At 36.0% G+C, this 24,132-nt stretch overlaps 1 long non-coding RNA gene across 2 annotated transcripts in view; it reads right to left on the reverse strand.

Moving 5' to 3' along the window:
• Positions 1-1,083: 1,083 nt before the first annotated feature.
• LOC134156630 (uncharacterized) overlaps positions 1,084-24,132 on the reverse strand; it is a 39,155-nt gene continuing 16,106 nt past the window's right edge. Inside the window, exons 1-3 of one of the 2 annotated variants that reach the window (XR_009961982.1) lie at positions 7,376-7,552; positions 2,622-2,761; positions 1,084-1,935 (exon numbers count right to left, since the gene is read on the reverse strand). This is a non-coding gene — a long non-coding RNA (uncharacterized LOC134156630). Of the gene's footprint in view, positions 1,936-2,621; positions 2,762-7,375; positions 7,553-24,132 lie in introns of those variants that run through there. The other variant, XR_009961983.1, reaches the window with a different exon arrangement.

Consider the following 24,132-nt stretch of genomic DNA (forward strand, 5'->3'; position numbering starts at 1 on the left):
AGTAGTTTTAAATGAAGCAAATTTTTTTCCATTTTTTCTTTAGATTTTTTTGCTTTTATTTAAATGCATGTTAGGGACAGTATACATTTTCTCTCCAGAAACACGGATGCTTTTTTGAAATCCAGGACATATAAGCTAATATATTAAGATGTTCCTATGTACATCCAAGATCACTGAAATGCTGAACAGTTTGTATGTTGCCCTGCCAAGTAACAGACATTTTTCCAAATTTTACACACATAGGTTTTGAAAATAAAAGTTCTGAAATGTTTATATGTTATTATATGTTTGGGAAGGTTTTGCTTTATATGTTAATGAAATTATTCACCTCTTTCTTAAGTGAAAGCTGTATCATGTCATTTTAACAAAGAACTGAACAAATTTTAGTATGCATTAATAGTGCTACAGATCCACGTCTGAAAAGGATCCATAAATTTTTTGAAGGCTAAAAGGAATCACATGTCCTACCTAGTCTGACTTACTTTTGCCACAACAGTTCACCAAGCAACACCCAGATCAAATCCAGCATGCTGGATTGCTATAAGCAGTGAATAAAAACAGGTTAAAAGTAGCCCATATTACTGCAGAATAGGAAGAGCAATCTTTTTCCCCACATGCTTCCACTGCTAACAAATTTCTGACAGTCATTTTTCTGGGTAACGCAGAACGATATCCTATGAAGCAGATTGTTGAGTGTGAAGTATATCCTGCGTCAGCATTTACTATAGAGTTTAGCATGTACCAGCAGCCTTACATACTCCTAACTTGCAGGACCATCTCTAAAGTACCCTTAAATACTAGACATAGCATGTAATAAGTACCAAGCAACATTTAGCTGACTATTCTTACATTAAACCAAGGGAACCCAGAAGCATTTTAAAGCTGTTTCTGTAGTTGTATACCAAGGCCATAACCCAACTTCACCCCAAAAACAGAGGCCAGATAGTGGTCAGGGTACTGGGGAATGTCATGGCATGCCCTTGCATGTCTGTTTAGGCACTTAACCTTTCCTCATGTGTCTGCAGATAGAAGGAGATGCCACTCACTCCTACTGCCAGTAGGCGCGGAAGTAAGGATTCTCCATCACTCACACACCATTCAGGGTGATGCACACTCAGACTCTAAAGCTCAAGTCACAGCAGCAGATCAACCGGAAATTTAATACAGTACTCTGTCACCAACACTGGGTGTAAGCAGAAGGTATGAAGAAAACAGGGCCAGAATAAGATATTTCCCCCTAATATGTTCACTGCCTTCAGCTATTCTCAGAATGTCCTGTATTTTTCATCTCCATTTCTACCTGAAGCCCTCTCCTGCCACTCTGTATCTTCTCAAAGTATCACTCAGCATCTTACAGAAGATTTTGGACATTTAATGTCATTACTCTGTTGACGTTTTCATTCTCTCTGGGTACTGCTGGTTATTATTAATGTTTTAATTTCTAACATGTTTCAGTCACCTCTGATGGGTTTTTACTCTATTAGAGCACATCAGTTCTTGCCCATTTCATTTATTTTAGTATTAACCACTTCAATATTACCTATTCTTGTTTTTCACATAGTGACAAATTCATTTCAAAGAAGTTAATTACATAGTTGAATTGTAACTCTTAATTCCACCAAACTGTAAGAACTGTCATTCCCGAATTCTATTTGGGGCCATATTTTCCATAGAACAGTCATTTATTTTGTACATGTGATACAGTTTGCGTTTGCAAATCAAACAGTATAGTATGCATGTAATTACTTAATGAAAACTACACACAAAACCACTGTGTCTGCCAGTAAAATGGAACTTAATCCCGTTTTCAGCATACCTACTTCTTACATTTTCTGCAAGTCTTCCCACTTTCCCATGCTCATGAGTACTTTCTACTTCTCTTTCCTTGCTCAGCACTATCTACATTGCCTGTGGATCTGCTACATTTTCATTCATCTGAATTAGAAAATAACAAAATTTGGAAGCAATAATATACACACAAGTCTCTGTTTAGATCTAGGATAATCCTGGTCAAACATTGCTATTAAGTCCCACTGCATTTTTAAATACACCAAAATTGCATAAAATGCTGATAAAGGAAGTTGATTGTTAATACCGTGGTCCTATTAAGCAGTATCAATCAAGCATACTAACAAAAGAAAGCTCTCAAAAGCTAACACAAACTCAAGGGAAAGAAAAAAAAAAGGCAAGATTACAAAGGCAAGAATATATGAATAATGCCTACAACTGGCAGAAATTTATTATTAAATTGTTTCTGGGAAAAATGTTGTTTGCCTAGAAGAATAGATCCTTATTCAAGTTTGGAGTTAGCTCCTTAGCATTATCCTTCTCTCCTGTGTACATCAACATCACTGCAAAGTTTCTCAAGGCTCACTGTCTCCACTTAACAAAGGGCAATACTTCTTTTGATGTCAGGGAGACCTGCTAACAACACTCTGCATCTCTTCACATTGTTCACCCAGTTCTAAGAAATATTGGCAGTTCTTTTCTTACACTTCACACATCTCCCCACATGAATACACAACACAAAGGAAGCAATACAGAAGTGTTCAATGCATTAAGATCACCTTTCATAAACATCTGTACCTGAAAAAGACTACACCCACAGTAAAGCTGCTCACCTTGAGGTTTCTCTTTGATGCTTACTATTTCAGAAGAGGTGCAAAGGCCACCCATCTTTGAAGTTTGGGACAACTGCTTCCTTTCTCCTTCAATAGCAAATCTACTCTACCTCTTTTGACATTTCCACACTGATTTATATCTTAAAAAAATGGAAAAGGAGTTATAAAATTAGCAGAGATTCCAAGTCCTTCCAAATAAAGATATCCAGCAAACCTAAATAGTAGATGTTTTTCTAGAGAGCTTTAACCAACATCATTGGAAGCAACAGACTGCCTTAAGATAGGAAACTATAACATCCAGATTCTCTAAGATTAAATCTGCCAAACATGAACTTTTCATATGTTCATATTGTTCATATGTTCAACATATTAGCAAACAGTTAACCTTGTTCATTTGCTGGTAAAGGTATAGTCACCATACTCTAGCAGTATATTTAAATAGTGAGTCACTTTCATATTATACTTCAATAGAAAACTAATTTAGCCAACTAATCTTGTTTATTTCCTAAATATTGTTAGTTTCTATCAATCAGATGATTTTTCCAGACACTTACATAACAAGCATTAAAAAGATACATTTAGCAGCTACAATTGTTAACATAACAAAGGCTAGAGAATCCAGAGGTTATTGCATTCCCCCAAAAGTACTTAAATAATAGCCTAAAATCTGAAGAATTACTTTAATACTTCAATAAAAATAACCCAATTCAAAACATTTTCAAGGAAACAGAGCTCCTTGCTCTAGGCTACCAAATAATGGCTGAAAGAAAGTATATAGCTTGTCACTTCTGATTAGAGAACTGTGCCTCTGTGCTTTGAATGAGAGGCATGTCTGGTAATAGGAAGTGCAGATATTAAATTTAATAAAATAACATGGAATACGATATATATGAAACTTGACCAAGTATAGCACAAAATGCAACATACATTACCCTGTTCAGTCAACTACTGTGGCCTAGCATCTAATGACAGACTTAATTTCTATTTTCCAAGGAGAATACCACAAAAATACAATTTTCAGATTATACAAATATTTTATCAGACCATACAAAAAATGTAACCAAAATTGCCTTACATATCTACATGAATACATAACAATATTAGAAACTAGCTAGACTACAAAATGCTCAGCCTTAAATTCCACAGGAAGACATTAGGCCTTGTAAATAATTAGCTGCAAAGACCCTGATGCTAATACATCACGGCATCATATGACCCACAGCATATTTCTTTCTTTCCAGGTTTAAGGATTCCTCCATTTGGGGAGGGGGGGGGGGTTGGGTTTGTTGTTTTTTTTTTTAAGCACAATCAGAACTCAGCATTTACATACTGTTTATGAAGAAGGAAGAGCCTTATCTCTGTTTATGCCTTACTTCTAGCATTCCAATGCAAATCATAACAGCTTTGTCCTTCAATACATTAACCCTCAGCATATATTTTCACAATTAAATAACAATCTCCGTATAGTACTTTCCATTCCCTCTCTAACACAGAACTATGCTACCTGTGATATGGCACATAAGGGATTTTAAAACAATTCCAAGAGCTAATCCCAGTAAACCCAGAATTAAAGTTCTTGTTTTCATATTTCACTTTCAAAATATTTAGAACTTTGACAGATATGACATTATGTTTTCATTAAAACAGCTGATTTCAAAATGCTGCACTGTGCAAAAACACCATAAACTGTTTATGATGAACTGCCACAGTCTTAATTAAAACAATAAATCCAGTGCACAATATTTGTGCAGCCTCTGGTTTGACCTTTGCCTCTTGCTATCCACTACCAAAGCTGCTGCCTCATTCTGTGCACCAGATGTAGAAGGTTTTAAACCACGATCTGAAAGGCAGTAAAGATAAAATAAGAGAAAATGTGCCATTACTCTTTGCAGTTATGATTAATTCAGTTCATATTTTACAATCTGGTTATGGAGTAAAACTGCAGACTTTACATCAAGTATTTGCCATTCAATATACCAAATGTATAAAAACGCCTGATACTTTAGAAAATGGAACAAAGCTAATTCACAACCACCACATGAAGGACAGAAATAGGAATAATAACAAAAGGACAGTAATTAGCTATCCATCTAAAATAATGAAGCTATCTCAGCCACTTGATGGTCAGTCTTCGCAACAAATTCATCTGTTAGAACAAAACAAGCTAATGCTTTCCCTTATCTCTCTACCAATTGATCTTAGATTAAAATATCCTTTAAAATTATCACGTCTCCTCCAGAAACAGAAACTAAAGGTTATTAATTACTATGGCATGCTGTAATGATCTCAGGTTTGTTGTGTTTTTCTGGAAACAAAGTCAAACACAGAAACAACTCAAAGACCTAAGTACAGTAAGTAAGCTAGGATCCTGAAGTACAAGCTGCTGTAGGCAGAAATAGTACAGAAAAGATGACGAATTGAGAACTCCTCATTCTGAAAATGTTTATACATTTATCAAATCACTTCTATAATCCACTAGCTTCATATACAGTAATGCCTACAAGAGCAAACATCATGGTCTGCTTTGTAGAGTCATATGTTCATTGTATACATAATATTTTCCATTTCTGTCAAAAGAAATCAGTTGAACAAATGAAGCTAATGTAGTTCATGAACACTTTTCAGGGAAATTGGCATAAAAAAAATATTTACTTCCTTAAAATGTAAAGGAAATACTTCCCTTTGGAAGGTATGTAGCCGAAAAAAAACAAATTTTGGATTCAAATGCAAGTCCACTCATGCTCTAAGAAGTTCAAGCTTCCTTTCACAGAGCTCTAGAGAATGAGAACCTTATTTTCCTAGTTCTTAGTTTTGCCCAGAGTCAGAAACAAAAACCGCTCCTCAAAGTTATTTGACACACATCATTCTTCAGTTGACAGGACACTAAGCGTTTGAGAAGGTAGGGGGTAACAGTAATTTGGCTTTGGGTGTTTTTTGTTGTTCTTCCCCATTTCAGTTACATATTAAGAAATGAAAAAAAAAGAAGGAACATAAACATGAAATTTTCTCCATGTTTGGTTCCTTACACAGTATTCATTAAGCACTAAAAAAATGTATTTAAAATGCATTCAAAATTCATTATGCATTCCTGTACAAAGCAGTGTATCACTTTTGATAATGTATCACTAATCTATACAGTGATACTAATCCATATAATGATATTATTAATCCATATATGATACTAATGTATCACTACATCATTCACAGACAACACGAAAGTTCAAAACCACAAAAGTTTAAATACAATTAATGCATTCTGCAGGGACACTGCAGGGTGTCAACAGGGAAAACCACACATGTATCTAGCTTCCTGCCTACTAGGAAATTGGAAAACACATTAAAGAAGGCAAGGCATAAAAAAAAAAAAAAAAAGCACATCATTAAGAACTCTATTCTCTTTGTTAATATTAGTACCTATTTCCCTGGGAAAAAAAAAAAAAAGAAAACCCCACGTAAAAAAATTTCAACGCCTCAAAAATATCTTCCAAACATTTCTTTAGAAGAAAACCAGGGAAAACGCAATTACTGAAGACTTCAATATTTCTGTCCTTCTGTGACTCTCCCCACTTACACTTAGGGAGAATACTATAAAAAAAAGTTCACAGAGAATAAGGGTTTTTTAAATTAGAAATGGATTATACTTAATGAAGGTGTATTTTACTACTAGAGCTTTACTTGCTTTGTTTGCATTATCACAGGTCCCACAGAAGTAAGTCTAAAAAAACCTGTGCAAAATGAATTACATGAATTATGAAAAGACCCAAGAATCTTTGAATTTTAGACCCCACTCAGGCAGATACTTCTTCCAGCAGCTTTTCCAGAGTCTAGGATTTTCCTGCTTTCCATATTTCTATCTAAAGATGCTGGGGAAAGCTACCATGCTTGTGCAACTTTTGAAATTGTTAACTAATTTCTGCAAAGCATGAAATATTCTTACAGATTAAGTATGCAACAGGAAAAGCTTACGCACTTTCATCTGTGATATACGCAGTACCACTGTTTTCAAAAACAGTAACCAAGGAGGGAAGTATTTGCACCTTTTACATTTACCTGAATCCTACTGTATAAATATGAAGTCTCTTTTAAGTGCTGCAAATTCCTCTTCATTTTCTTGTTGCTTCATATGAATGTATACCATGTTTTAATCAGGTGTCGCTATCCAAAAAATTAAGAATCTTGCTAGCTCATTCCTTTACAAATACACATACTCTGCATATTGCAGATGGTAGGAAGAAGCTTAACTGCTAAAATGTGTCCACCATGACATGCCACAATTTAAGTATAATAGATGATGAAATCCAGTCAGAAAACATTACACTTTTTTATGCTGCCAATCATAAAAGTTATATTTCCTTGAACGTTCAGCTCTTTACAAGAAATTATTACAGAAGGTCAAAGAAGGGGAGGGGGAAATTCCTAAGCTTCTTGACTATAAAAGAAATCTAAACACTGTAAGGAACCACAAAAAAAAAAACCCTGAATTCACAAAGGAAACAAAGAACAATTATTTTCTGCATTATAAAATCTCAAATGTTATGCCAGTCTCATGACAATAGTACACCCAATTTGTGACGTAAAATTGTTCAGTCTACCTACTGATCACTCTTCCATAGCTTTCGTATTCAAAGATGAGCAAAAGCCTAACCCATCACCAAATAGCCACTATTGTATCAAACAATCCTTTCTAAATCTTTCACACAAAAAAGCATGATTTGTATACCAGACATATATATTTATAAACTCTATGCACATACCTCTCCTGTCATAAAGGACTGAATGTTTTTCAAATGCAGGCAGGAAAACAAGAACACAGAAAATTCACTGGAATTGCTACAACTGCTGAACTGAGAAACACCCTTATAAATGATTTCCCCTAGGTGGTTTGTGATTGCAGCACCAGTTGCATTTACTTAGTTTAACAAGGTTCTGTAGCAAGTGTTAGGGAAGAGAGAAATGTTGGGGTAGAGGCAGTTGATGCAACTGAAGATTAAGACTTAAAAAAAAAAAAAAACACTAACAACAAAATCATCATGACATCTTTTTACTCCTTTAAGTAAGAAAGAAAGAAAGATTCTGTGAGTCAGGTTTGGAACTGGGTTACTGTTATTTCACCTGTAATTTTTCAAATGTCCTTTCTGTTACAGCAGGATCCCATCAATGATCTTGGTAACACATGTGAAACCCAAATCAGAGTGCCAAAACTCCTGCAATGATTTAGCCAATAATGAATATGCAAGAGAATACTACACAGGTGGTGGAACAACTTCCAGATCCCTAACTAATCCTTAATGCTTTCACAATACTGACATTATTCCTATCAGTGTGTCATAGAATCATAGAATAGTTAGGGTTGGAAAGGACCTTAAGATGATCAAGTTCCAACCCCCCTGCCATGGGCAGGGACACCTCACACTAAACCATATCACCCAAGGCCTCATCCAACCTGGTCTTGAACACTGCCAGGGATGGAGCATTCACAGCTTCCCTGGGCAACCTATTCCAGTGCCTCACCACCCTAACAGGAAAGAATTTCCTCCTTGGTCAACCATGGATGATTCATGAACAAACATTAAAATTGCAGGATAACACTTTCAAGATGTAATTTCATTCCAGCATAACTTTTTCCAAAACAGAAATCTTGACCTTGGCTGCAGCAAACATACTGACAAGTTAAACTTTCTACTAAACACACAGAAGTATGTCCAAGCGCTGACTTTTTTTTTCATATGACCACCAAAATGCCCAACTGGAACAAATGTGTCCTCCTGCCCCACATATATTGCAAAGAAAGTGAACATTGAAACTTCCAAAACACAGATGGAAGACTATTTCAATCTAGTTGTCAGAAACACTTAAAACATTTTAGCTGAAACACAAGAATTTCAGGAACATGCAAGTTTTAGCACATAAAAATGGGTAACAGTTTCAAGACACTGAAAACCTTTTTTTTTTTTTTGACTTGAAAAGGTTGAACAAACTTAAATTAAGGGTGATACATAAGTTGCTACAACAATATTTGCATGCCTACAGTGGAAGAGCTCATCCTTTTAGAAGAAAACATTATTCTACAGGGTACATCACACAGGACATAACATTTAAATCAACTTTAAATAAGAATTTTGCCTAAAGATCCATTCTATCTATATACAACATACAGATTAACATTGGAAAGTAAAAAAGCAGGCAGCAAAACCCTCCCCATTCCCCTTTTTAACCATGAAATATTAGCATAGTTATCTCCTACTGGATCACATTAACAGTGCATACATGTGCAAAGAAAAGTTATGCCCAGAAAGATAAAAAAGCCAAGACCAGCCATCAGCAGCCTGGCTGTATGACAAATCCAGAAGCAAACATGATCACTCTAAACTTAAAGCCACCACCACCTGAAGAGCTGAAGGAAGTCAGACAAAGGGATTAAAGTAACATCAGTAACTACAGAGAATTTCCATTAGGTCAACAGACAGTCAACCAGCTGAAAATGATAATTATAGATTCAGCATTATGGAGAACCACAAAACCACATTATTTTAAAACTTTTAATAATCCTTTAAAAGGAAGAATAAAATACATGGAGAAAAAAATACATTCCCATTCAAAATGCTTCTCTTACTTTTCTCCTTAGTATTATCTTTCCCATACTCCAACACTTCAATTAAGGGAAATTAAATTTCGTTTTACAGAGAAAGCTACCAAAAAAAAAAACCAAAAAATCCTCCACCACCACCCCCCAAAAAAAAAAAAAAAACAAAAACAAAGGAGCCAGTGAACTACACAAAAATTTTTAACTAAACATTGGATTTTCAGAGCTGCCCATCTCTTCAGGATTTCAACTCACTTCTATGGAACCTGCAGATGCTTAGTACCTTAAAACAAACAAGCCCTTTTCTCCATGTCATATTAGAATTACAGATGTAGTTTGGACTTTATAGTACCTGACTTTGCCTCTAAATCAAGAGGCCTTAAAAGCAATCTCTCATTGATTAGTAAATTTAAAATACTTGTAATTCCAAGTGATTGAAGTAAAAAGTTCACAAATGATATTTCAGTCCATAAGTTGGAAGGGACCTTAAAGATCTCCCAGTTTCAAACCCCTGCCATGGGTAGGAACACCTTCCTGCCCTGTTCAAACAGGCCTTGAAGACTGCCAGGGATGGGGCAGCTACAGCTCTGGACAACCTGTGCCAGGGAATCACCACCCGCATAGTGAAGAATTTCTTCCTAATAGCTAACCTAAACACATACAACATACTTTTAACACTGCCAGAGACAAATCTATAACAAGCGGTCTGTGTTTTCAGAGTTCTCCTGGAACTAAAAAGATTAAACTTTTTTCTTTAAAATAATAACTAATCTCTTAAAAAAAAAAAAAAGAACACATTAGCACTACACAAAAGCTGAGGACGGATATTAAATGTGCCCAATAGCATAAAATTTCTGAATTATATATTTTCAAAGTTATTTTGTGAGCTGAACCTTCATAGTTTCTTCTTTATCCTGACTTGAATAGCAAAGATTTAATGAATTGGAGAGGAGTGGATGAAGTAAAATAAAATATATGCCTTAGTCACAATATTCTTTAACCTTCTATCAGAGACCCTGCAAGAAAACTGAGCACGTGAAGATCAGCATGTGAAAGATAGCATCCATTAAGGTTTATGCTGCAACGGCTTTAGGTTTCATGAATAACAAAAAATGAGCTCAGTCAAGAAAATTGGTTGAATAAAATTGAGAAAAAATACAGTATCCACACAAGGCCTAAGTCCACCTCCCTATGAAGTCAGTTAACGCTGTTCTCCTATTATAAAAGTATGAAATGACTATTTGTTTATCTTTAAAGCAGATAAGAGAAGAAAAAATACTAAAAAGGCAGCTTGAGGAAAATCTATGTTTTCAAAATTATCATAGTCAGATAATGAGGCTTTTCTTACTGGGAAATGTATTTGAGACATAAAATGGAGGAAACAGAAATTAACTACTATCTTCAATGCATTCTAGCACAGTAACACACAAACAGCTGTAGAGGTAAGAAATTTGTAATGCAGCAAAAGAATAGGAAGGCAGAAAACCGAATTTTTTTACAGTCTATATAACCAATAATTTCTTTTACATTCAGTAGACGAACACCAATATCTAATATAAACAGCATAAATGTCCCCCTAAAAGCTGACAAGTGTTTCCAGTGATAAAAAGTTTATCTACTTTAACATCAGTAATCCAAAAGAGTAAGGCTCATATATGCACAATAGATAATATAACCCTCCTTGTCTCCCTGCTCTATTGTCAACTTTAAGAACACTCTTGGATCAACTAAAACATATGCTGGGTACATCTGCATACCCATGAAGTGTCTTCAATGGTCCCAAACATCAAATCTGTACTTGAACTCATAGAAGGTGGTAGGGGATTAATTGGAAGATGTAGGTGACCGATTTAAATAAATAAAAAAAAAAAAAAAAACAGCTCTGATGAGAGAATGAGAATTAACCTTGAATTACATAGAGTAACAATCACAAGTCTACAAAAGAAGAAGATACATCTGATTACATTATCCACTGATTGTCTACAACTGTAAATAATCTTCCTTTTTAAGACTAAGGAAAAGGACTCCTGTTTTCTAAAATGACTAAACAAATATTGTATTTATTATTTTTCCAGTGTTTTCATAACTTTTGTTTGAAAATATCCATTATAGACTGAAGCTACAGCAGTTATAAATAAGAAGACGATAATCTTGCAGTAAGGTTGTGACTAAAATTCTCACTTAATATTTTTATGATGCCAACCTAGGAAATTCCAAATATGCTTGGAACTACAGAAGACTATTAATAAATATATTAACTTTGTAGGTTAAAGGAAACAATTTCTCTATCTCATGTGAAAGAGATTAATCCTACTCAATATTTATATGTGAAACAAGTAAGTCATTACAGAGAAAGTAAACAACAAAGTAAATAAATTTCACACTGAATCCTGTTTTCTTCTTCTTTAACAACTCAATTTTTTTAATCTGATCTGAAATTCTTTTGCACCAATGTGGGAACTGGAAATGCCCAACTGTTACCCAAAAGAACCATACAGACACTTTAAAATAAACACAACTGCCTGAAGAAAGGAAACTTGAAGCACTCGATCATTTCAGTTGTGAGCCTTACTTTGTACTGCTGCACACATAAGCAGTGCAGAATGTGAACAATTCAACACAAGTCACACTCAACTTCTGAAAATTTAGAATTCTTGGTTTGAATCATGTGGGCATATTCAAGGAAAAAAAATAATAATAATCAAAATTTCATGAGGAATTCTTGAGTTATACCTGAAAAAACCTGTCTTTTTCTAGAATTAACAGAAGCTTTAAGACATCACTCCTAGACTTAAATATGATGAAAAATCAGTGCCACTACACTTGGAAAAAACATTACTTTAAAAAATCCCACAAATTGTATTTCATCTTTGTAAGTGTGCCCCTGGGACAGTGGAAAAAAGAATAGGGACACATCTCCATCTAATTTTTTTTATGTCTTTTTCAGTGCCATCATAGGACTAACATATTCTCCCTCTCAACCTTTTCTTTTTTTTTTTTTAATTGTGGTAGCACCACTGGGAGCAGGTGCCTTGAAGTGGGGGCACATACTGAGCCTGACCTCCCTATGAAGAGCTTTGAATACCCTGATCTTGTTATGAATATTTTTTCTTTAAATGCAAAGCTGCAAAATGCATGAAAACTAAAGTAATTCAATTAAGTATCTATTCTGAGCTGAAAAGACCATTTTGTTAGAACCAGTGGAGCACTAATTTAACCCCAGTGCTCAGAATTCCCAAGCAAGTCACCACATTAAGCCAGCTCTTCAACTTAAGAACAATTACTGTCATTTATCAGCCTGAATAGCAATAATGCACAAATCGACAGCTTTCAAGAGGCAAAGAGCAAGCTAGGTGTAATGATATGCAAAGCCACAGCACTCTACATTTTGAACTGTCTTCAGCCCATCAATACATCTCCAAGTACCTACAATTTATCAATATAAATGTGGTACCCAATGAAGGCAGGACCAAAAAGATAAATATGAACAGGGTGGAATAAAAGGTTCAAGAATGTTTGAATTTTATAATGATGAAGTACAGATCACATTCTTACAGCATTTTACATGGAGTGACCTGATCACATCACATTTGATTCAGCAATAGGAAACCAGGATAAGAGATAATCTTTCTTTCAGGTAGTTGTAAGCAGCCGCTGTGCTCTTTTTGTTGTTGTTTCTCCTTTCTTTTCTATCCTTATTTTTTCCCACCCTTCAATTTCAATCATGCATCTATGCAGTATTCACACAAATATGGCTACTTTTATTGAAATATAATTAATATATCATTATTTTCATCTCAGGAAAGCACAATATATCCAGAAGACAGCATCTGAGTCTCACTATCTTATAACCCCATTTTAATAGCAATTGAAGGATTAAAGGACTCCTTGAAATTAGCTAATAGCATACATACCAAAAGGCATTCTGCTGATGAAAGGCCCAGGAATACAGAACTTATTTCCTCTGCACCTGATCTAATTGTGTGGGGATTTTTCTTCTGGATTTTTTGTCTTTTTTAACATAAACAGCTTCTTTGTGAATGAAATGTTTCAGCAGCTGGAGCTATTGCAATAGTCAGGCATTCATATTCATTTTTTCATATAGGGAAATATGCAGGACAGCATGGGCGTTTGGATTGGCAGTTAACATATACAGAGAATAAAGACACTTCTGTGATTTACCATGAGAAAAAATCAAACAAACAAACAAGCCAAAAAAAAAAAGAACAAACCAAGGATTTTAATTATTTCACCTAGAAGTCTGGCAGTTCTGCCTGAAACAGTTAGTTTTATAATACCTTTTAATTTTCTGTTCTTTACTTTCCAATTATTACAGCATGTAAACCATCCTCTCAATTCAAGATTTCAAGATGTTTACTTGAGCTGAACATCTACTTTGAAATATATTTTGCACAGGTGCAAATGTATTTTGAAGTATATTTTTCCTAAACCACTTCCACCTTTAAAAACTTAACTATGTTACAGAGAGCACTACCATGTCCAGCCAGATGAAATGAGGTACGAGCACAGCTGAAAGAAGGCTTTGCCAAAGAGAAAATACAGCCTTGTACTTAAAGAACCAAGATCAAGAGCTCTGGTGTTTATTCCTAGCTCTGCTACAAACTTCTCATACTATCTTGAACACATCGCTAAAACCCGTGCTGCCTCAGTTTCCCCAGGGAGAGCTCTTTTTCTAAACACAGAAAATGGCTTCTTCAGGAGACAGATAACAGTTATTGATCAATGGAAAACAGAACATCATGATCCATGAACATCTGTTCGGTATTCCTCAGCAAAGGACCAGAAAATATTGTCCTCAGCCTTCAGCAGACAGAATTTGTACAGAGATACAATTCATCATATGATATAGCTGAGAATGGAGAGGATTTAACAGGAGCTTTCACATTACTTAAAAACAATTTTAAAAGAATAAAATTTCCTCCTGTTTTACTGTCTTTCTAGAATTTATTCACCTCCCTATAACTACTGGGGGCTGTGTGTATATTCCAATGGTCTGAGTGCATTTTTCACATCCTTTTTCATTCCCACTCACAAATTTTGCCAACTTTTAGCATCTTACTGAGTGGGCTCATTACACGTACCTAAACACAAGTATCTCTTTCAGACCCACTAGGTTGCCAGCTGCTGAAAAGGGCGCAGAGGTCAAGAGGATATCAACTCACTGAGAATGCCTTAGACCACCAAACTGTCTCAAATGGCAGAGTATGTCAAACTGTGGGACGAATTGGCTAAACACATTCTCTTGCTGTAGGCCTTTCTTCTACTGATGGTTACTTTTATTGACCAGTAGACTTATTCATAATAGATATTCAAATTTAGTCAGAACTCACTATTGAGAAGCCTAGTAAAGAGGCTACTAAAGAAATAATATGTAGAGTCATCTCTCATGTAGTCTCATCTCAAGAGAAAAGCAGAAGAGAAGCCCGCCACTGATTAAGACAGCGTAGGTTTGAGAACTTAAAAAACACTGTTTTGCAACAAATGACTTCTGTATTTGGCTAAGTGTTCCAATTTCAGCTCTGTTAGCAATGTGTATGGAAGAATCCACCATAATGGATAATTTTCCAGGAAGGTGAACAGGAAACTATTTAAACAGAACACAGTGGATGCTTACTTTGTTTTACATCTCTCTCTTTCTTGTTACTGTGTTGGCAATACTCATGATTTTTCATAAGTATCTTGTTATTTGGTATTCCTTCTCATAGAAACAGCCCACAATTGTTGTACTATATACATATATTAAAAAAAAAAACAACCTTTTTTATTGTTTCTAACATTCAGTAACAAGAAAACACTGCAAGCTCAAGCCCAAAAGTTTCATAATACTAAAGGAAACAGAGAGACTTGAAGCAAATTGTTTTTAAATCTGTTTTACACCAATGTCACTCTTTTATCTGAAATGCAGTGGTCATCAGTCCTGAGGGTTTCTGTAAGGCATGGCTTTACAGTGATAGCTGAAAACTTTCATCTCTGTAGCTTCTCCTTCTAACACATTTGTGTCAATCTCGCTACTATTATTGAGTTCTATTGCTCCTGTCTAATAGCAGCATCAGAAATGCAAATGTACTATGAAAATCCAAGGCATAAAACACTACATTGATAAAAGTTAAATATGTTATACAGAAGAAGTGGAGAAAACTCTCAAATAAACTTGAACAATCTAAATGACATGTTACTGTATCAAATCCTTTTATTCATTTCTTATGTCTAAGACTCACAAATTAACTAAGTTTTAACTTGCTTCCTCTGAATTCAAAATGAAACTTCCATCTTTTTCTTTGAAAAAGTAAAGAAAGATCTTCTAGAGTGAGACAGTATCTTCTGTTAAAAAAAAAAAAAATATTTATCTATTCTTTGGCTGAAGTAATAAGCAGAAATAAAATAGTATGAAACATTTCTAATAGTTTCAGTTTCAGACGTTAATTAACTTAAAGAAAAACTACTCTTTTCTACTACAGGTGTACTGTCTGGGTTCTACTTGGCCTTACAATAAAAGAGTTGAGTATCATATTTTAGCTCATTATCTAAACAAACTACAGATGACTCTCAGTTGCCAGAACTCAGGATGATTTTTGAAGGGACCTGGCAGTCTGGGAACTTTCAAGGCTCCTAATACCACTGTAGAAATAAGGAAAGGGGACAAGGATTTAACCATATCTACTGCCTTCCTCTTTTCACTGACACCTCTGGCAAAATTACCACTTGCACTCAGAGAGACAAACACAGGCTCCTTAACGAAGATTTTCATAGACATGGAGATGCAATTCCCAGTCCCATAGCTGTGAGGCACGCGTTATAATGTTACCAAATACAATGTGCCTCACACACTTGCAAGAAAATCTACACCCGTTTTACAGCAAAGTAATGACAGATCAGCAGCCACTTTGAAGCCTAAAATGATGAAAAGGATGTAGGTTAGCATCCAATTTGTAATAAAAAAAAAGGAATGAGCTCTGAGTACTATTTGAAGATTAGTGAGAAATACAGAAGTCTGTACTTCTAGAAGATGCCTATCCGCACCTTTATACGTAAACACATTATTACCAGTCTGGTTCCAGCTGTGATTTAGTAAACAGTGACTTAATTAAAATGTGGATTACAGTGAACAGTATCTACCAATTTTTTTGGAACATTAAATGGAACACTAATATTAGGTACTTTATACATGACAAAGATAGTAGTAAAGCTCTGGACATGACCAGGCCTGTGCTCTTCCTATTCGCACCACAGGTTTGAGAGTACTTAGGGTGACACAGAAGTGTTGTAGGAAGTCCTGAAAAGCACCTGGTTCTTTTCCCAGAGTTGGGGTTTCTTCTTTGCTTCAAGGTTTTTAAACATCAATAAATCTACAGAATGCTCAAGGAAACGGAGGAGGAACACCTCTAAGTACTGGTTCCAGCTCAACCACATTTTAGTTGCCTAGTGGAAAGCATGGAGTGAATCTGAACAGTATCATGGCTTCAGTTCTTAAAGATGGTTTAACTTGACAGCTAATTCTATCAGTAGCTAAATCCATCAGAGGGCGCATATATCATATGCCAGGATTATGGCAGAAATGAGAAATTTTGGTAGGAGCAATCCAGCCAATCTGCTCCTGAATAATAGCCACAAAGGGCACAGTCCGACACAGTTGGATCATCTTTGGAGTTACCATAATTTAAGCTAAAACAAAATTTATGACAGCCTATTGCAGAACTTATCAAAAGTAGATTGCTGCATCTACTGTTTCGAAGTGTCTTAAAGACTGATTTTATTTAATAAAAAAGAGTTCAGTTTACCATTGTCATTTCTAATGGACCTTCTAGCACAGAGCTCTTCATCAGAAATGGGGTATTCTTTTAAAAAGCAGTATCCTAAATACGGATATCTAATATAAAATCTCATACTGAAATCTGGAATTAAACTGGCACAAAAAATGTTACAGCCATTTTATCCTTGTTTCTATTAACTGTATAACAAGCATGAAATATGTACAGAAGATGACAGGGAAAAAAAAACAAACAATAAAACAGGAGTCAAACACTCTCAAACTGAAGAGAACGTCTTGACTCTTGTTACTGTTGTCTTTGAAGTATCCACGCAGTAATTTAGAAAAGAGTGCAGACTCACAAACTGAAAAGAATAGAGGGCAAATCAGGGCTATTTCAGGAATTCAGATCGAATGTTGATATATTTAAACACGCTATAACCCAAACAGGAGGGTTTTCTTCAATGTCATCTTATTACACTGCAAGGGAGGAAAACAGACAGTTCAATCACAAAATCATAATGCTTAAGCAGCATGAAATCATAAAGCTAGCAACAAAACAGGTGAAGCATGCTACATTTATGATTCATATGCTTCCTTTCACCCTGGCACAGTACTGGTTTACTGATAGCCCTAAATGGCCAGTCCCAGCTGGTCTCTCCAGCACAAGAGGAGTGAGCAGTATTATCCTTTTGGGGGTACTTACTGTACTGAACTCCATCATATAAAAATAATGCACATGAATAGTTAAACTGTTTATCCAACTGTACACATAGGTTACAAGCTACCATAAATAGGTTGTTGTTTAGGCATGTACATAAAGCTCAATATATACAAATAATCTTTACTGTCAGTTTCTACATCCTTTGAAATTGGTATACTGCTACAATATAATTTGGTAATTTTGCTTTGCTACATACATCCCAATTCTCTTAAAAATTGATGTGAACTAAAATAACAAATTATTTGTAGGATCATATCTATAAAAGAAAGTCTAAATGCAGATTTTCTTTAACCATTTATTTTTCTCTTTTTTTTTTTTTTTTCAAATCTTATATGATTCTGAGATTGCCAGTGTTGATAATATCAAGCACCTGGGGGGCAAGCACATCTTGAAAGAGGTGTCTCTTTAAGATTTAAATGAGTATACATCCAGAGTAAAAGCAATTTAGAGAAAACTCTCAACTTTATCTTTTATCTCCACAAGGTGAAATAGGCATTTCCAGCTACTAAACTGAAATTAGATCACAAAATAAACTGCGATGTTCCCTCTCTGCACTAAAGCTGGTCTCAACATGGAGATGAGTAGGGAATGGAAAGGCCAGCTTTGCTTCCCTCCTACAGGCTGAGGGTTTCACCAGTCTCTGCAGCAAATCATTTGGCTGAGTAAGGAATCGACTTGTAGAATTCAGCCTATCTTTTATTATCACAGATCTTCCTGATACAAGCCAATTCCTAACAAAAGGATAATAATTTCTGGAGTGACTAGCTATTCTTAAAAGAAATTAACTAGGCTCCTAAATGCCTTTTTACAAATGTTAACGATATATCTCATATACCGACATGCATTCATTATCAGGTAAATACACCTGCTTTACTGCATTCTCATGTCAAACAGTAATCCATAGTATTGACAAAATTCCTACATCATTTGCAAGATAATATCATTGTTCTCAAAAAATTATTTGAACCAACTTTTCCTATACAAAATGGATGTAACAAATTTTTTTGAGATGTACTTACAATATATTAATCCTAGCATATGAAAGTTGTTGCAGGAAAAATAATAATAATAAGGGAGGAACTAACATCATATCTATTTGCTACTGGTACTTGCATTTCATTTTCTGAATGCTAATTCTGAGAACACCTTTTAGTATTTTCCACCTTTATCCTCACTCAATTGAAATGCTTAAGTTTCTCTTTGCAGCCAGAAGATGGAGTCACTGATTCCTTGGAAAGATCTTCATTACTCTTACTGCTGTCCTGTCTTGTTCCTATAGCTGTGTGTCCTGGGTTCAGCAGTAGCAGCCATTTTTCTCCTTCTTAGTAGCTGATGCAGTGCTGTGGTTTTGACTTTCAGCTTGGGAACAGCGCTGATAACACCGATGGTTTTAGTTGCTGATCAGAATCTTTACTCTGACCAAGGACCTTCTGAGTCTCATGCTCTGCCAGGGAGGAGGGGAAGTCGGGAGAAAGCAGAGACAGGACACCTGACCCAAACTAGCCAAAGGGGTATTCCATACCACAGCACATCATGCCCAGTAAATAAACTGGGGGCAGCTACCGGGAAGGGCTAGATCGCTGCTTGGGTTGGGCTGGGTAATTGTCGGCAGGTGGTGATTGGTTGTATTCTCTTCCCTTGTTATTTCCCTTACCATTATTATTACTGGTGGCGGTAGTGGTTTGTGTTATACCTTAGTTACTGGACTGTTCTTATCTCAGTCCGTAGGAGTTACATTCTTTCGATTCTCTTCCCCATCCCTCCAGGAGTGGGGGAAGTGAGCAAGCAGCTGCGTGGTTCTGGGTTGCCTGCTGGGCTTAAACCACGACACTATGTTAGCTTCCACCAAGGTAAATATTAATAATCGTATTAAAAGCTATAAATTATTCAGTTTTGAGACAATTTATCCTGCACAGTACAATCCTGTTTACTCACTTGCAAGTCAACTTTATCAGCTTGTGGAAAATCTTTCTAGACTCTACAAGGGTTGTTGGGGAGGTGTGGTTTATGAATTACTTCTATTATTCTAGTTAACATATTTCCAGTCACAATCTTCACCTGAAGGTTTCTGACTGAATGTCCTGCCCTGGCTCAGTGAGATTGCTGCAGAAACCAAGACATTCTTCACATACCGTTTAAGGATCACTAATTGCACCATAGTTCATCAGAGAGCTGGCAATTTTGGAATAGGAACTCTCTTACTCATGTTATATCTACTGCAAATTAATATCAAAGAGCACATCACACGAAAAGCAGTGTTAAACCAAGCAGATAACCAGCCACAGAGAATTTATGGTTACATACACATACAGGTGTACCAAGGAAATGAGTGTACTAATACCAAGCAACTTCAAAATAAGATTACGAAATCGACACAAGAGCTCTGGTTATAAATAAGCTATCAATTAACAACATCATACTAGTACATCCTGAAATGACTGATCAGTAGTAAAAAGCTTGTTCATGAGCTACAGATACCACAAAAAGACAAACTGAAGACACAAATGCAATAAAGATTACAAGTAGGTGGCACTACAGGAGTTCAGCACATACCACAGTGATGGAAAACTTCTGTTTTAAAAGGATTAACATGAAAAGCAATTTATCAACCATACCACTAAGTTTGATTTTCACAGCATTGTAGGCAGATTACAGTATTCTAAAATTAATCACAGTTTTAATTCATAATCTCAAGAATTTCATCAGTCATATGTCATCTGACTGTATCTTTAGTGGATATAGCAGTATTCCCTAGCTAACTACTACTGAATTTGAGCCCTGACATCTTTAAAATAGAGAAACCTAAAAATAAAAATATATATCAGTTTTACCTTTGCCTTCTGGATTAGCTGCAAAGGTGGAATACATTTTTCTGCTTTAAAGCATAGAAAGCAAACCACCACTCAGAATTCAAACAAATGTGTCAGTGAGCACTAAGGGATGTATTACCAAAAATACCCAACCTGTCAATGTAAGAAAAATGTTTTATGATTCCTTCGTCAAGTTAGTCTAATCACTTGTAAGTTCCAAAAAGTAAATGTAAGGGGAAAACTATTGTTTTTCATTTCGTAATAGTCTTAATTTATACACCTCTGTAGAACATTTATCCATAATAATACACAAATTCCTATAATCGAGTACATTCAGTTCTCTCCATTTTTTCTTAAAAGTACAATACACTAAAGTCTTACATACATGACAAAATGTATTCATTTAGTTATCAGATATTTGTTTATAAAGCTTTCACAGTTATCTAACAGGTTCAACTTTAATTCACAAAAGATTAATAATTCAGCTTCTGAAACTTTGTGTTACTTCCCATAAAAGACATTCACCCACACCTACAGTTCAAAAGGTTTAATCTTTTACTGCAGCATTACCAAGGGTCATGGTGGCAACTCCATCCAAGTTAGCAAAATGGCGCTGCTATGAATTATTATTTACAGTATATAGTAGTAAATTAATGGGGCAATAAAAGGTATTCCTATGATTTATCAGAGTATTAAAAACTCATTCACTGGATTTCTTTTTCCTACCGAACTACTGCATTTAGTATTATAAAGCAAGCTTTTTACCTTTTTATTTTAATTAGGTGAGCTGGGTTTGGAGAATGTAAAATGGAATTCTTGTGATTGCTGGTGAGAAAGGAATAGATGTTACCATTAGAAAAACAAAAATTGAGGGAAAATATTCTAAGAGGATTTCCTTCACCTTACACCTATGCAACTGTAGCAAATCCACAAAAAACGTTGTTCAGGAAGTTCCAATATCTGGGAAACTTGAAGACAACCTGGATGAAAGACAGGAAATATGAAGTCTAGCTCTAACAAAAGGAAAACAAGAGGTAAGTCGTTAGGTTTTCCTAATCATTATTATTGATAATTTACAAAAAAAAGTATTAACTGACAATGACATTGAATTTAAGTGTCAAAAATCAAGTCTATTTCTGCTTCATCACCACTGTTCTAGAGAATTTTTGAAACATAAACCACTTCTACTAAAATGGAGAAATGTAACTAATATCGGGCAAACCTTTCAATAGTAACATGCTTATTATCATTATTGTACACAAAATGAATAAACTATTTTTCATTTCTTATTATTAATACTACATTTGGAACTATTACCTTTGTGCTAAAACTGCTAAAGCCGTTAAAATCCTACAGAGATGTAAAGATCTGAGTTACTGAGCTTAACACTTTTGCCTGAATGTACGATGCTCACAAATACATTATGTGTAAGAAAAAGAATGTATCATTGCATAGCATTCTCAATTGCATCTCTCCCTGCAGGACTGTGTCAAAACATGCCATGTTGTATCTTCATAAAATAGTATTTTGTATAAAAAATTTAGAAAATCAGAGAGCTAGTAAACAGCCATTGCACTGATAGTTAAAATGCGTTACATATTGAATAATCTAAATTTTTCAGTTGGCAGTGAAGATTTTTAGTAAAGCTAAATGGACATTCACTCCACGTGATTATATGTAGCAGTCCTTACCCACTTTTATAAAGAAGGTAAGCTATTAGTCCAAAAGATAGATACTGTTTCCGTGTTCACAAGTACTGTCTAAATATCCCTTCTGTTAAAGACATAGGTAGAGTTCACTTCTTTCAGATTGAAAGCTGAAGAAGAGGGAGGTTTTATGAACTCAACTTCCAGGGGAAGCGGGTGAGCTTGTTCTCTGAAAGCACATTATAAGCATGCTTTCTGGAGGAGAGGAACACCAGAACATGGTATTGTGAAGGCCATCTTCCCATACAACTTCCCAAGACTGCTGTGCGGACATCATCTCTCACTCACCAAAGGCCTATGCTATTTTGAACATGCATAGAAAGAGAAGAAAAAAAAATAATAATCTGACTTCAGCAGATAAAATGGATTTGGGGGATTTGTGTGCAAAACCACAGAGACAAACTTTTCTATAACATGGTATGTACCAGAAAAACTGCGATGGTTTCCTTTAATTTCCATGATAGCAACTAGGAACAAGCTCTTGTCCACCGCTTACAAGAGGATTACCTCGCAGTTTTCCTGTCACCACTTCTTTTGTTATCCTTGAAACAGGCATAGACAATACAGACAGCACATCTGCGGTGGTCAAAATGGGGTATTGCAAATCTGTGACTGCTGGGAAGCAGTTCCTTCAAATGTCACAGTCAGACACCTTTCAGGTTGGCTTGCCTTTGAAAATACTAGCTTGGGCAGAAGGCAAAGCAAAGGAGGTGGTGAAGAACAGAGTAGAACAGAGATGCTGGTTAGATGTGCATTGATCTTCCCAAGGTTTCTGCTGACATTCTGTGGAAGCCTTCTCACCATACTGTCTACTTACTCATCTGATGTAATAAGATCTACTTACAGTAGATCAGACAGATAGAGGTTGTAAAAGTATCTGATGTTACCTTAGCCAATGCAGAAAAAAGGCCTCACACTCACAGTGCTGATCTAGAAGGAAGTATGTCAGCCTTGTTAGGAATTCTATGGAATCTTAAAAAGCAGTCGTTGCATCTTCCTAGACCAAAAAAAACCAAACTCATTAATCAGTGGTAGTCTTGTATGAGTAAAGAAATTAAGCGACGATTAGTACAAAGCTAATTAGTAGACTCTGGGTGTCGCTATAGAGGTTTTACTGCGGGCGGCTGAACGCGGTCCCTGTTGAGGTGGTGTCAGGGCTGCCACCTGGTGGACAGGCTGCTTCTGCATCCACCCAGAGCAAGGAACAGCTGAGCCGTCAGAAAGGGTGAATCGCGCCTGGTGGTGAAGGGAAGAGGGAGGAGAAATGTGAGGAAAAGCCTTGCAAGGATCGAGGGCAGAGGGATGATGGCTGGAGGAGGTGCTCCAGGGTCTAGAGCAGGTATTCCAGACACAGGGCTTCCCTGCAGCCCATGGAGAAACCATGGCCAAACTGTAGTCTGTGGAGGGCCCCATGCCACAGAAGCAGGTATTTCCTAAAGGAACTACTGCCCTGGAAAAGACTCCCACTGAAGCAAGAGAAAAGTGTGAGGAGGAAAGCGCAGCAGAGAGGAACTGTTATAGACTGACCACAAGCAGCCATCCCCAAACCCCTGCACTGATTGGGGCAGGGGTGGGTAGCAGAATCGTGAAGGAAGGAGTAAAATTGAGCCTGGGAAAAAGAGGAGGGAAGCACAGGAAGCTGTTGTTTTGATTGTCATCTTTGTCTCTCACCATCTAAATCTATTTTATATGTCAATAAATTAAATTATTTTTCCCCCCAGTCTGTCTGGTCAAAGTCAAGTCTGATTTGCCCATGCTGGTAACTGATCTCAAGTTTTTATCTTGACCCATGAGCTTTTTCATCATGGAGAAGGGAGATAAGAGAGCAGCTGGATGTGCGGCTGGTGGCAGGACAAGGTCAACCCACCATACTCCCAGGCTGAAAAACACTACTGACTGCCAGCTGAGGGGTGAAGAAAA

This window comes from Pezoporus occidentalis, unplaced genomic scaffold, assembly GCF_034315485.1.
Source record: "Pezoporus occidentalis ecotype Australia unplaced genomic scaffold, CSIRO_AGI_Poc_V1 ctg89, whole genome shotgun sequence".
Lineage (NCBI taxonomy): Eukaryota > Metazoa > Chordata > Aves > Psittaciformes > Psittacidae > Pezoporus > Pezoporus occidentalis.